Source organism: Marmota marmota, unplaced genomic scaffold (genome assembly GCF_001458135.2).
Source record: "Marmota marmota marmota unplaced genomic scaffold, marMar, whole genome shotgun sequence".
Taxonomy (NCBI): Eukaryota; Metazoa; Chordata; class Mammalia; order Rodentia; family Sciuridae; genus Marmota; species Marmota marmota.
The window spans coordinates 1,747,251-1,762,609 of record NW_026000020.1 but is presented as its reverse complement, the minus strand read 5'-3'; the positions used below and the strand labels follow the sequence as shown (position 1 = coordinate 1,762,609).

Sequence of the window (15,359 nt, the reverse complement as noted above, 5' to 3'; positions counted from 1 at the left end):
TGACAGAAATGTGTCCCTTCAAGAGGTTCCACAGGAGAGTCCATTTCTTTACCCTTTTTCCATGTGCTGGGGTCTTTTTGCTCATGGCTGCTGCATTCCAATCTCTGTTCCCATCATCGTGTCTTCTTGGAAAACTGACCATCCCAGGTGATTGCCTGATAGGGACACTAAACTCCTCACACTGTAAAACATCCTGTTTCATGTATAAACTGCACAGTGGAGGTCGTCGCTGTACCTCCGTTTCTATTATTTCTTAATAATTAGCAAAGGTAAGTGATCTTTACAGGCATCCTGCATCTATTTAAATTAAACACATTTTCTATGATAGTGTGATTATAAGGTGACAATATTTTTTTGGAACAAATCCTTACTGTAGTGATTTAACTAGTCTTTTGAAACGTAGAGCATTTTAACTGAATGAAGGTTACAGATTTTTTAAAATATGCCATCCATGATGACTATTAAAATTAGTTTTACAGTTCATAACTCATATCCAAAAAAAAATTCTTACAGTAAGTATTAATTGGCCTGACATGCTTATGAATTGATCCCATAAGTATAATTACAGGTCAGCATGATTGTACTGTCTATTTTTCCATTTTACAAAATAAATAAATGCAAGTGGTACAGCCACCCAAGGATCAGGATAGCTCTTCAGCTAGCTGTCACAAGCTCAGGTATAAATCCCTGCTATGTGAACAAAGTTAGATACAATTTTTCATCAAAAGGTGCTAGTGGAGGTTGTCAGATTCCTGCCCTGCCCTATAGATTCTCAAATCAAGGCCAGCAGTAAGAGAGCAGCAGAGACAGAAGAAAAACCTTCAGAAATTCTGCTGATTAAATGGCCCCTTTCTTCCCAACACTCGTGTTTCTCATGCTGAGAGCAGCTGTGTGCTTCTGGTGTTAAGTGGAAGTCCTTGGTGGGGATGTTTCCTGGTCAACATACCCCATCCCATAATCAACCTGAGTTTTTCTTTTAAGATGTTTTCGACTTCTTTCCTTCTTTTAATATGATCTTCCTGGCACTAGCAGCTGCTTTTTTCCTCCAATGCTATGGTCATGTGCTTGAGAAGTTATAGTATTTTCTTGTGATGTCTGGGAGCAAGGTGGGCCTTTCCAGTGAGAACTCTTGAACCTGTTCCCTCCAGCAGTATTTTTTCCATGTCACCATTATAAATAGAAACTAAGGTTTGCTCCTGTTCCCATTACTGCTAAAATCCCATTGTACCCAGGAGCTCTGCAGCCCACCCTCCCCCACCCGGCCTTGACACAGGCGCAGGTGCGGGGCTGCACAGTGGGGTAGCGCTGCAGCCTCCGCTTGAGCCAAGGCAGCCTTCACTGGGGAGGTCGTGCCCCAAGGCGGGCCTCTTGGCACAGCGTTTCCTCCTGCGATGAATGTGAGCAATAAATCACTGTAGTCCCAGCAACACTGTTGTACCCTTGTTGCAAATTATCTCACAAATCAGTTATGTTTATCACTGCTTCCAAATTACCGTAGCTATTTAACTTGCCGCCCGAGCCTTGTTGATATTTGTGGTGTCAATAGAGAAGCACATAGGTCAGAATTTTTAAAAGTTGCCTCGATAAGATCTCCAGTTTCCCTTTGTATCTTAGGACAGGTTTTCCTTAGACAAAAACCCTGAGATGAGGATTGATATGCAGCTGATTTGTCAATGAAGAGTTCCCAGGAGAAAGTGACCGTGGGAATGGGGAAGTGGGAGAGGAAAAGAAATGATTCTGCAACCTGTACACTCAGAAAAATGAGAGATTATACCCCATCTGATTCAAATGTATGATATGTCAAGGTCATTGTAATGTCATGTGTAACTAATTAAAATAAATTAAAAAATTTTAAAAAAATAAATGAATTTTAAGTAAAAAAAAAATAATAAATTAAAAAAATTAAAAATAAAAAATAAAAAAAGAAGAAGCAGGCCCAGGGAGGACTTCAGGAGAAGTCTGGGGTTAGCCTGATTCCACCGCAAGCTCTGGAATAAACATTAGAACGCAAGGTATGTCCCAACTGAAGCTAAAGGGACTAGGGTTTTACACTCTGAGCACAGTCAGCCATTAGCTAAGGGAGCTCAGAATGCAAAATCCCAGGCACTGCTGGCTTTCAGTCTCTGCATGCGCAGCACGAAAACTCCCTCCGTCCAAGGACAGTGCTCAGGAGAAACTAAAAGGTTTAGATGCAAAAGCAGAGCAAACAAGATTCCAGGAAACAGACACACAGAAATGGTATAAGGACCCCACAGTGCCCTGGATAATTTTCATCTTTTGCTTTATACATTAAAAAAAAAAATCGAGGAGAGGTCTGTCATCCTCACCAGACTGACAAAAAAGTCAAGCATAGAAATATGTTGAGATCCCCTTTTGTGTGGCTTAGTAACCAAGTGGCTTCCAAAATGACTGGGAGTCTACAGTCCCCAGGGATATATTCAAGCAGGATACGTTCCCAAAGATGCCAAAAGAACCTTCCAACCATCAACATCCCTCTTCACATAATTTGTCATCTTTGTTTATTCCAAGCACAACCCCAACAGACTTGTATTTGCAACATCTAGTTAAGAATGATACAAGTTCAACTTATGAGTGCTAAAATGCTTCTCACAAAAATAAATAAATAAATATCAATGACTATGGATCTCTTTCATTTAAAAACTGCTCTTAAAAGGTAAAATCTCAGAGGTTAATTTAAAATCTATTATGGCACTGAGACTATGATTCAAAAAGTAAAGGCTGCCTGGTTTTTTGTATTAGGTACACACAGCTTGTATAGCATGCTCAATCAGAAGGAGATGGGACTCTGCAGAAAGATTGCAAAAAAGATGAGAAACATAAACCAAAGAACTGATGAGAGAAATAACAGCTTCTATTTAAAGATAATCATAGAATTATTTTATCTATGTATATGAACAATTCTCTTAAGACGTATTTTATGCTTAAAAGAAATTTAGGGCCGGCCGAGCACAGTGGCGCACACCTGTAATCCGAGCTGATCAGGAGGCTAAGGCCAGAGAATTACAAGTTCAAAGCCAGCTTTAGCAATTTAGCAAGGCCCTAAGCAACTTAGCAAGACCCTGTCTCTAAATAAAATATAAAAAGGGGCGGGGGATGTGGCTCAGTGATAAACCACCTCTGGATCCAATCCCTGGTACCCCCCCCCAAAAAAAATATTTAGGTTAACACATCCTCAAATTTTCATTCAAATTCCAAATTTAAAGTTAAAAGTTCCAAGCAATAACACAATTGTGTATTGCAGTCCATTTTTCTGAAAATAATGACATTAGTTCTCAACTCAAATGAAATGATGTTTTATAAGGAGTAAATGAATGTGCAGAATCAGGATTTCTATGATATTCTGATTTGGAAGTTTTAAGAGAGGGGAAAAAAATATATATATATGTATATATATATATATATACACATACATACACATACACATATAAATATCTCCAGATTTCTCACCAGTCCCATAGAGGACAGAACAAGAAACAACAGCATTGTTCACTTGTATTTGGTTTTATTTCATTGTGTTCATGTTCCAGTCAATGGAGTTTATTTAAGCCCCAAGTGTACAGTGTGTAAAAGAAAACCTTCTTCATCACACTCCACACACACACACACACACACACACACACGACTTTGAGCTACAGTTTTTATGATCAATAAATGGTAAAACCTATCCATAACCAAGGTCACAAAAAGTATACTACAAATATAAGCACATAATTATACCACAATATACAAGATTTTAGATTTCTTTTGCTTTTTTTTTTTTTTTGAAAACTAGAGATTTGGCCTCGTTTGTAAGCATACAAATAGCTTGCCACAATTTTATGGATGATGGAGAAATAATACAAGACTCCTGGGTCAGAGACAAAGGATTCTATTATTCACAGTACAGTAAGCAGCACAAGCACCAGCTTATGTACATTGGTGTCCTCAGCCCCAATTCCCACCGAGCACGTGAAAAAGGTTATATTATACCTGCACTCAATATGGCAGATGCATGATAGGAACCTCGTGCTTAAACAACCAAAATAATTTATAATGGACAGACAGCCTCTTTGAAAAGGTAGTTCTGACCAAAGACTGTTCGTCTCTCCTCCCAAGAGGTGCAGAAATGTGAGAAACTTGTGAAGAATTATCTCTCAGCATTTACTTATTTTCTTGTCACTGAAAAAGAAATCATTCCCTTAACCCTCTTTCCTCTTTGGTCACTGTGACTATTACTAGTCTTTCCGTCACAGCTAAATATCCATTTCCATTTTCTATCATTCCGTCTCTTGTAGTTGGATTTTTACTTTCCTTGTTCCTTCTTAAGTCCAGGGGACCCTTTGCCACTTTCATTCAACCTGTTCTTTCACCAACTTTCACAGTGATGATCCTTCTTAATGAGTTTCTCTTCCTCGGGCTTTCCTGAAGTCATGTGGCACATCTGTCTAGGTGACTCTTCTTATCCCTTCCTGCTCTCTCCGCTGATTCCTCCTCTACTCCATGTTAAACCTGGAATTTCCTCTAATGCTGGGACATCTGTTATGCCATAAGCTCTGTCCTTGGTGGACTTTATCCATTACCACAGTGTCAACATTGTTCAGGTAGTGTTTCTTCCTATCTTTATATTTCTATCCTAAGTTTCTTTTGTGAATTGACTATATCCAGTTGCCCCTTTGGCTTCACCCTGGAACAACTCTACTTTCTTTTGCAAACCCACAGCAGCCTTCATCTTGGTCAGAAGAATTAACCTCTTAGCTATGAAAATTAGGGAAAAGGTGGGCATTCCATAAGACACTTCCATTTCCTGTTGCTGAGTTTAGCTGGTCCTTAATAAAGAAAATGGGTTTATTTAGTACACAGTTTTAGAGGTTGAAATTCCATATTTGCATGGCCCCAACTATTTGGCCACTCATAGCAGATGACAAGATGGTGGGCATGCACATGCAGAAGAGACCACATGGTCAGACAAGAAGCTGGAAAGGTATTCAGGGGCCAGGTTTATTCTTTAATAACAACTCATTCTTGAAAGAAATCTTTCAATCCAGGAAACCAGCATTAATCCCTTCTAGCACAATACTCCCAATGACCTAACCAGGTCCTATGTCCTCTTAACAGCCCACAGTAGGGGACCAAGTCTCCAGCACATGAACAAACACAGACTATAGCACTTGACTTCCATCTATCTATTGGAAAATTTTCATGCTATAGTTAAATTTTTTAGGACAAGATACTATCTCTAGGGGCTAGAAAACTTTTGTTATAAAAATAGAAATCCCTGCTGTCAGTGGTATAAATGGCATCCATCCGCAAGAAGCAACACCGTCTTCCACATACAGATTCTCAAGCACACCTGGTGATCCCAACCCACTGAAATACAGAAAGTTTCTTTGTTTAGAAACGATGTGACATTCTATCCAGACCTTTGGTTCTGAATGTTTACTTGACAGAATGAAATAATTAACCCCACTATCAAATACTTTCATGTGATAAGAAAAGAAAAAGGGGCGGGGGAGGGGGAGGTAAGGAAAACAGAGCATTTTTGAAGATTCCTTGAAAGGTCCTGGAATCGACAAGGAGCAGCAGTGTGCATTCTTTCCACCGGGAAATCACAGCTGAGGAAAGTAAAGGTCTCTGCCAAGCAGGTTTTGTTTTCTCCCCTTTCCCTGCCTATCTCCTTAAAAATGTAAGTCTTGATACAGCAAACACAAAGCTGACTCTTAAAAATAAGGCCAAAGAGAGGGGCCTTGTAATTTTTCCAGCTTGAAAAAGCAATAAACAAATTTAGTGCAATGACGCAGCTGTACAAACGCTGATTAAAAAGGCGACTTCAGAGAGAAAGGCAATATTCAAGACAATTATTAACACCAGAGGCCTGTAGATCATTTGATAAATCATAGCTCAAATGGAAGTCTTTTTCTGCAGTCTCTGCCTTGAGTACTTGAGTCTTAAGGAATATTAAAATGTAAATCTTCGCAGGCTTTTTCCGGCAGCTGCATCTGTGCCTCAAGGAGTGTGGGACTCGTTTTGACTAATATGAAATATATCAATTAAGAGACATCATCTTTGGAAACTTTTATTGATTCAATTTTGTCATTGCTCCAGAAATTATATTCACATCCCATTCCTTTATAACTTGAATGCATCTTTGATTTCTGTCTATATTAACCTTAGGTGTGTAATGGTGTTTTCTTAATATGAATGTCTTTTAAAAAATATTGGTATTTAATATTATGAAATACAACTGCCAAATGAGAAATAGTATATATTGTAGTTCGTCTGCAGGAATTTGACCGTTTGCATTTGTATATGCCGAACCACAACATTCAAGCTGACACTTTGCAAAGACAGAAAATTATTTAAGGTAATCCAAAATTATTCATTACACCTATATGCTAACATGTCAACTCTGATAATGGACATGTCCACTGCCTAACTCAAAATGAAGGAAATAACTACCCAGGACAAATCAGAGGTCCCCAATTAAAATCTTGACATATATATGCAACAACATTATGTATGGAGTAAAAGGGAGAACAGAAGCCAAGAAAGGGTTGCAATAGGCATCTTGTGAAAAACTCAGATTTTTTTCAACAATGGAATAAGAACTACATACAAACTCTCCAAAACTTCTAATGAGGGCTAACTCTACTTGACTTCAAGACTTATTATGAAGCTTCAGTCATAAAAAAAAAAAAAGTGTGGTATAGATGAAAAAGAAATAAATAGATTCTGATGATATGGAGCAGAATAAAGAGCCCAGAAATCAAGCCACATGAATATGTCAGTTGATCTTCGGAAAATGAACACAGGTAATAAAATGGAGAAAAGATTATCTCCTAACAAATAGTGTACTCCTCACAAAAACTAAATGAATTGCATACCTAAATGTAAAAATTGCAAATTTTTATAACTCTTAGGACATAACATGAAAAAAAATCTAAGTAATCTTGAATTTAGCAATGACTTTTAAAATTACACTACTGAAAGCACAGTACATGAAAGAAAAATTTAAAAAACAATAAATGTATTTCATTAAAATTAAAAGTTTTTGCCCTGCAGAAGGTATTAAGAGAATAAAAAGAGAAGACACCAACTGGGATAAAATATTTTCAAAGCACATATCTGATAAAGAACCTGTATAGAAATATTACTCAGCTTTCAAGAAGAATGAAATTATGACATTTGCTGGTAAATGGATGGAGCTGGAGGATATCATGCTAAGCAAAATAAGCCAATCCAAAAAAACCAAAAGCTGAATGTTTCCTCTGATATGCAGATGCTAATTCACAATGGAGGGGAGACTAGTGAAGAATAGAGTTACTTTAGATTAGGTAGAGGGGAGTAAAGGCAGGGGAGGGAGTATGGGGGTAGGAAGGACAGTAGAATGAATCAGACATTGTTACCCTAAGTACATACATGACTATATGACTGGTGTGATTCTACATCATGTGCAACCAGAAGAATGAGAGATTATACTCCATTATATATGATGTATCAAAGTGCATTCTACTGTCATGTATAACTAATTAAAACAAATGAAAGAAACTAAATTAAAAAAAGAAAATATTGAAAGAACTCTAAAGTCTACCACTAAAAAAACAAAGAATTCAATTTTAAAATAGGCAAAGTCTCTGAACAGACAACTCACCAAAGAAGATATAAAAATGGCAAATAAGTATATGGAACAATGCTCAACATCATTAATAGGACATTGCAAATTAAAGTAACATTGCTATGTCATCACATACCTATTATAAAAACTAAAATCTGAAATGCTGACAACACTAAATGTTGGTAAGAATGTGAAGGACTTCTTATTCATCTTTGGTGAGAATGCAAAATGGGACAGCTCTTTTGAAGCCACCATGATGGCTTTTTTACAAAACTAAACATGTTTGCCATGCAAAACATTATTGTGCTCCTTTGTATTTATGACATATGTTCAGACATGCACAGATGTTTAGGTAATTTTATTCATACTTGCCCAAAGTGAGAAGTAACCAGCATTTGGTACTACCAGCTGGTTAAGTAATGTTTTGATAATAACCAAAACTATGTTCAAAGTCAGTAGAACTACTTTCTTTGTTCTTTAGCATTTCCATAACCTCTTGTTTGTGGGGAGGTTTTTATCTATTTATTTATTTAGTTAGTTAGTTAGTTAGTTGTAGAGGAACACACAATATCTTTATTAATTTATTTTTTTATGTGGTCTGAGAATCGAACCAGTGCCTTACGCATGCTAGGCAAGCACTCTGCCACTGAGCTTGTAGCCCCAGCCCCAGCCCCAACTTTTTGTGTTTTTGAAGGGAAGTACAGTCAGTATTTCTCCTGGTTATTCAAGGGGATATCAACTGCATCTTTTCTTTGAAAGGTAGGAACAACTGTTCATTTTGAAGCCTAGCACATATTTGGAAAAACATTTTTAGTGCCTTTCTCCCAAAGGAAACAACCTTAAGAAAACACACGTTGCAATAGAAAGGTTTCTAAAAGGAAGCACAGTGGTCTATTTGGAGGTTGTAGCGATTAATTAAATGCAGTCTCATCCCGTAGAATACATTTGGTTTTGGTTTCACACACGTACATTTTATAATGCAATTCTTACATGAGGCATTTCCTCTTCTTTTTAGACCCAAATTCTATTATTGAGGAATCTTGTACATTCGTGTTCAAAGATAAATATGTTTTAGTCAATCTTTTCATCCTCCATCCATGCCCTCCCCACCTAAGCTGCCCCAACTATTATATCATACGGCCACTTACTTTATTGATTTAATGACAAAGAATGAATAGAATTCATAAACAAGAAAGTCAGATTCAAGGGAGTGGTTCAAGGGAGTTAAGGACTCAGAGTCAGGTTCATCTCACAATGCAAAGATAACTCTTCCAAGACCTGGAATGTAGCAGGGAATTGCCACATGAAATAACCATTGAAGAGCCCCCTCTTAAAGAAGCAGAGGCCAAGAGCAACATTAATCAGAGCTGTTGGAAGCAGCTCAAAGAAAGGGTTGAACAATTTCCTTGCCTTCTAGAGAATGAATCAGGTTCCCTGAGTAGATTCCTAAGAAGACTTAATCATAGCACTTTAAGTGCACCAACTACTATAATCTAAAAGCATTTTGATAAAAAGTATATGAAGACATATTGACAAGGTAATCATATCTTGGGGGTGGGGGGAGGAAATCTTTGCAGCTGGGTGAGGTGGTACATACCTGTAATTCCAGTTACCTAGGAGATTGAAGCAGAAGGATCACAAGTTCTGGGCCAGCCTGGGCTACTTAGCAAGACAGTGTCTTAAAATAAAATAAAGGGGGCTAGGTATGTGGCTTAGTGGTAGAGTGCTTGCCTAGCACACATGAGGCCCTGGGTTTGAAAGATAAAACAAAAGCTATCTTGGAATGCACAAATACACTAACTACAACCAAATTATTTATTTTATCTGTGGTGAGAAAGAAGAGTGAAGCTAGGATGATGTAACTTAATGGGCTTTGCCTAAAAAGTACTTAAGGACTTCATCATGCCTCTATATGAACCTGCTGCTTCTCCCGCAACCTTTCATTGTAACTAATGGAAGGTTTGAGTTGGCATGAACAGGAAGTAGATTGGTCTATCATTAATCATTGTACACTCAAGGTAACTTTCATTATAGCATGCTTCACTCCTTCTTGTTAGGTCTTAAATCTTTATAGCCTTTTTAGATGTCCACAGACCTTATAGATACTTCAGAAGCCATTTTATTCCCCTTTCAATGATGCACAATTTTTCCACTTTAATGTGGTTAATCCTAGCTAGGCTAGAACACTGGATGGGGTTTTATATGTATTAAACACACACACACACATGCATGTGTATGTTTTGGAAAAACACAGTTTTATTGTATAAGAATCAGCTACAAGGTACATTGAGACTAAAGAAAAAGGCAGAAAATTCAGGACTTCATAAAGTGCAATTATTAAGCACCTGTGGATAAAAATGGGTCTTAGAAAGCAGTGAGTCAGGTGGACCCCTGCACATCAAAGCAGGAGAAAGGGGGTTACATATTAAGCTAGACCATGGGCTGTGGCCAACTAGAATGTGCTTTGCCTTTCTCAAAAACTATTAACATGTCCAACATCAATTAAGACAGTGTGAGCATCAGTGGCTGACACACCGTGTTTAGATAACTATTATTGTGGGGCAGGTCGCTCAGAAAACACACCAAGTCCCAGTTTTGTCCAAATTGAAGAGTCTTTATTTTGCCAGCCAGCCTCTGACTGCTCCCCACAGGACCCATAACTGTCCCTGTAAGGAACAGCCTTGAGCTTCAACATATTAAGATATGTTGCATATCAAGTTGATGTAGCTGCAAGCAAGCAGGGGCACAGAAGCTGAATCGAGCAGTTAGTGAAACAATGCAATGGGCACGTTGGTATTTCCCACGGGACTTTCCAGGTTGGCATAGCAGTAAGCAAACAGAAAAGAAGTGGGTCAAAATAATCCTAGTTGAGTACAAGTTAGAGAATGCTTACTAACATATAAACAATCAATCTCTGACAGGGTACATAGCCCAAGAAAAATGGGAACCAAAGAGGGAACAATTTTACATTGTGCAAGAATTGCCATTTTGTGTTGTCAAGTATGCTGTGCTAGGTAACTATTAATGGGTACAGAGGTGGGGTTTTCCCATAGGAGAAGCATTTCTTACATGATATGGAGTCTCAAGGTAAAATGGAGTCTGTCTACTCATTACCCATATAGCTTGGCCCGTAACACTATCTTAACAACTCCATTGTCTTATAAGGCCCAAGACACATGCCAGAGTCACCTGATGGGCAAAATGATGGTTACAACAAGATGGCTATAGTCATGACAAGCTAGATCCCTACAAAGCCTAACACATGTGGAATTGCTTTTCACAGTGGACCGATTTGAATTTGCTGGAGTCCTTTGGGGGACATTGTTCCTGATTCTAACAGTAACATTGATTATCTATTTCAGGTACCTCCATCTTTAACATTTTTTGAGGAAAAGTCAACATGAGTGACATTTAATTAGGATGTTTGTACATTGACATTTAAAATTTTATGTTAGCTAAGGGAAAATGCTATATGGAAATTAGGCAGTGGAATTTTGTAGAGCAGTGAAGAAGTTTATGTATCGAATCTCGTTACATATGCTCTCATATTTCCCACTTCAACTCTTAAGGCTACCTGATCTGGCTCCATCAGCAATGTGGAGATAAAATACGTATAGACCATGACCCAATTCAAACAATAATACAAAGCAGCTGGCCAGTGGTCTCCATAATGGGTTAGCCCAGAGTTTCATTGTATGGGCTCTCTCCAATGGGTTTGTTTTATAAAGAACACGTATGTGTTTTTTTAAGTGAAGTGCAGATGCTGATTACCAATATTTGCCAAACGTGAAGATCCCACCTTTCAATGCCAAATACATACCAGAGAACACAAAATTTTCAGTTCTAGCTAGGTGCGGTGGTACATGCCTATAATCCCAGTGGCTCTGGAGGCTGAGACAAGAGGAGGCAGGAGGATCGCAAGTTCAAAGCCAGCCTCAGCAAAAGCAAGGTGCTAAGCAATTCAGTGAGACCCTATCTCTAAATAAAATACAAAATAGGGCCAGGGATATAGCTCAATGGCCAAGTGCCCCTGAGTTCAATCCCTGGTAAAAAAAAAAAAAAATTCAGTTCTATCTGGAGGATGAACACAAGCTGTTTTCTGATGCTTCTTTCATCCAGTTTAACACCTGATCATTCTCAGAGGGCTTTGATCTCCATGCTGGGAATACATGGGACTAATGTGATTCATCATGAGGACATCAGTCTATTATAAACCAACGTGATATGCCAAAGGTTTAATATTTGAGATATCAGTATGAGACTTAGCTAATGAGAAAAATTATGCGCCCACCAAGCTATAACTGCGGACCCTGGAAACATGATGTCAAAATGGCAAACCATACAGTCTTCATCATGAGAAAAAATTTAAGAAATATGCATTACATTTATGGAATTCTACCTCTTGCCTCAATTTATGGTATCAAGCTTGTATTGCTGCTGCTGTTATAGCTCTTAATTGATTTTTAAAAGATTCCTGCAGAGTGAATTTCCCAGAAGAGAGTCTTTTCCCTACCATGAGTAGCTTATAATCTTCATATCTGGGTTTGTCTTTAAATTGTTATTTTTTTAATTTCTGTTTTATGATGATTCTTAGTGATTGCAAAAGGTGGCATCAGTTCTCCCTGGCAGAGATAGAATAAGTCAGGAGCGACCCCACTCATGGTGATGGGTACAGGTTGTGGCAGAAGATCTCAAGATCCAAGTGCAACGGAGAGGTGCTCACTGCTGCAATTGCAGACAGAAAAACAGAAGAAAAATGTTGTTGAGACTGAGGGGCATAGCTGAGAAGGTGCTGCTGGGAAGGTGCTCACATCATAGGTTCAAGGCAAATCCAAAAAGGAGAGATCTCCCCCAAAAGCTAGAAGGAGAGAGGACAAGAACAGGAGGTTCCTGATGCACAGCCATTGCTGACATTTCTCAGTTTTGTGATGCCTGATGAGGATTGTAGCTGTTGGGCAGTTGCTTAAAGGGCCACATGGGGACAGTATGGAGTATCTGTCATCCCAACCAGTGGTGATCATGGCTTTGTGCCACAGTTGCCCTTATGAAAGTGTTTCAAACAGCCATTGGTCAGTGTGACTGAAAGGCACGCTGGAAGTGTGGGCCCTGTGTCTCGGGCCAGCTAGGGCACTGCAGACTCTCCAATGTCCCTCCTTGACCTGCTCAGGAAAGCTGCCCATTGGATCTATCACTTTGGATCCAGATGGTAAATCTGTGCAATGTGGTCCTAACAACCAGGAGAATAACTCAGACATTGCCTGAAGTTTTTGGCATGCAAATGGAATCCAGAAAACCTGAGACAAAGGACGGGAGGTATATGCTGAGTGGAAGTTAGGCTGGCTGTGAGCCATCAGGCCCTACCCTCCCTACTCTTAGAGACCTGGATTCAGCAACACAGGGACAAACATGTCCTGCCACACAAACGGTCACTCAAGCACACCTCTGGTGAAGTAGAGGATTCCTTTTGGGCTGCATGCTAGCCGCTAAAATATGTGCTGATCTCCACAGTGACATTGGCCATGGTCTTTCCTAATCCTGGATCAAGTTGATTCTAAATGCCTATATGACTGTCCAATATAACTTTTGCCCATCCGTGCATTTTCCTCTCTTTGTTTTCACCAATTAAATCTCCAGGAGTGTTTTCTTATTCACATTGGTCATGATAGTGCTCCTCTTCCAGCCCTAGAATATTAAAGTCCAGCATCCCATGTGGTAAACTGAGCCCTGAAATAGTCATATGTATAATCATCACAAACAGAGGAGATGTCATGAGGGCCCGGGGCCAGAAGGAAGCAGCAGGCAGAGTCAGAGTCAGGTTCCCAGGGCCTAGACATGCTGCTGCCACCCTGGGCAATGAGACTCGAAGCCTGACTCTGCCACTGCAACCTTGGATACTCCAGTGCCCAGTCCTGTGCCTGACTCAAGAAACATGCCCAGAAGATATCAACCCAAAGAAAGAAAGGTCTTTTCAGAGTCGTTTAATCTTATTCATCTCAATGCATCATTTTTTTTTTTTTCCTAAAGTAGAAGGACATCTGCTATGGCTTGAATGTATCTTCCAAAAGTTTATGTGCTGGGAACTTAATCCTCAAATTCATGTAATTACAGAGCAATTTGGCCTTCTGGCCTAAACTTGTTTTCCCTACTGATCTTTCAGGTCCTCCCCTTGACCATGACCCCAAATACCCGCTTTGAAAAAAAGTTGCTCATTTCTAAGCTAAATTCCCCTTTATTGTGAAGACCAAGTGGAGTTGTTTTCTTTTCTCTTTCCCAGAAGTAAAAACTTACAAATAAAAAAGTGAGCTAAAAGCTTATTGGAAGCAACTGTCAGTGGATTCTGAAGCAATTTGCTGAATTAGGAGACAAAGAAATACACTTTGCCATTTTACGGGTACCCATTTTCATAAGGAGTATTCTTTGTATCCACTCAACACTGAAGCCTTCTGTAGCTCATGGCCATTATTGATCATATCAGAAAGTAAAGGAAAATCAGAGACGTGACCATTATATGCACACTAACTGAGTAGAGAATTCGGCATTAGTTCCCGGGGTGGGAGGGGGGTTATATGTGTTATATATAAAAGCAAATACAATATTCCTGAGAAAACATATTTATTTCTATTCTTCATGAAAATAGAAATTTGTTGAAGAAACAAGAATGGAGAATGAGCCATCACAGTAAAATATCCTATTCCATCACAATGAATTTATGTAAGATTTGAATTAATGTAAATTTAGTGTGGGTTACTTTGGAATACTTCATGTCAGAGAATAAAGACCCAGCTGAGGGGCTGGGGTTATGGCTCAGCAGTACAGCATTCGCCTCGCATGTGCAAGGCCCTGGGTTTGATCCTCAGCACCACATAAAAAATAAATTTAAAAAAAAGTTATTGTGTACAACTACAAAAAAATAAATATAAAAAAGAGACCCAGCTGAGCTGGATCTAGAAGAACTTGAAGCTCCTCAATCCTTTAGAAAAGAGGATGAAGAAGGTTGATTCACCTGCTATCAGCTTAAGGAGGTTTCTGAAAAGGAAAGAAGGAGAAAATGAAGCAGATCCCCTTTAAGGACGACCTCAAATATTAATTGAGGCAGTTCATACATTCTTTAAAGCCTAAAGGGCCTGAGTCTGTGAAGTGGAATGTTCATTAGTATTTGGAATTTATTCAATGATCAACTTAACAAATTGATATATTTATTATGGTAGAATTTTCTAAATCAATATTTCTTGAGAATTTAAACATAGATTATAAATTCGATTGATCATACAACCAAAAACATTTTAAATGATCACAACAAATTAAGCAAGCCGTAGTCAATTAAATAGTTCAAAAAGAATATAAATAAAATGACTACAAAATATATTTATTCACTTATATTCAACACTATTTCAAACTATGGATTTTGTTTCTTTAACTACCTTTGAACTATGTTTAATTTATTCCTTTTATGAATACATGACAGTAGAATATATTTTAACACATTATGCATACATGGAGTATAGCTTACTTAAATCAGGATCCCAGTCTCGTGGATGTACAAGATGGTGAGATTCATTGTGGTTTATTCATATATGAACGTAGGAAAGATATGTCAGATTCATTCCACTGTCTGTCCTAGTTCCATCCTCCTCTCTTCCCTTCTTTCACTTTTTTCTACTCCACTGAACTTCTGTTCTTCTCCTACCCCTCCGCTCTTGTGGAATTGTATGTTTTTTGATGTTGGTTTTGGTACTGTGGATTTAAC

General features: G+C 38.5%; 1 pseudogene; it reads right to left on the bottom strand.

Moving 5' to 3' along the window:
- Positions 1–721: 721 nt before the first annotated feature.
- The window catches only part of LOC125618862, a 65,742-nt pseudogene continuing 51,104 nt past the window's right edge, over positions 722–15,359 (bottom strand).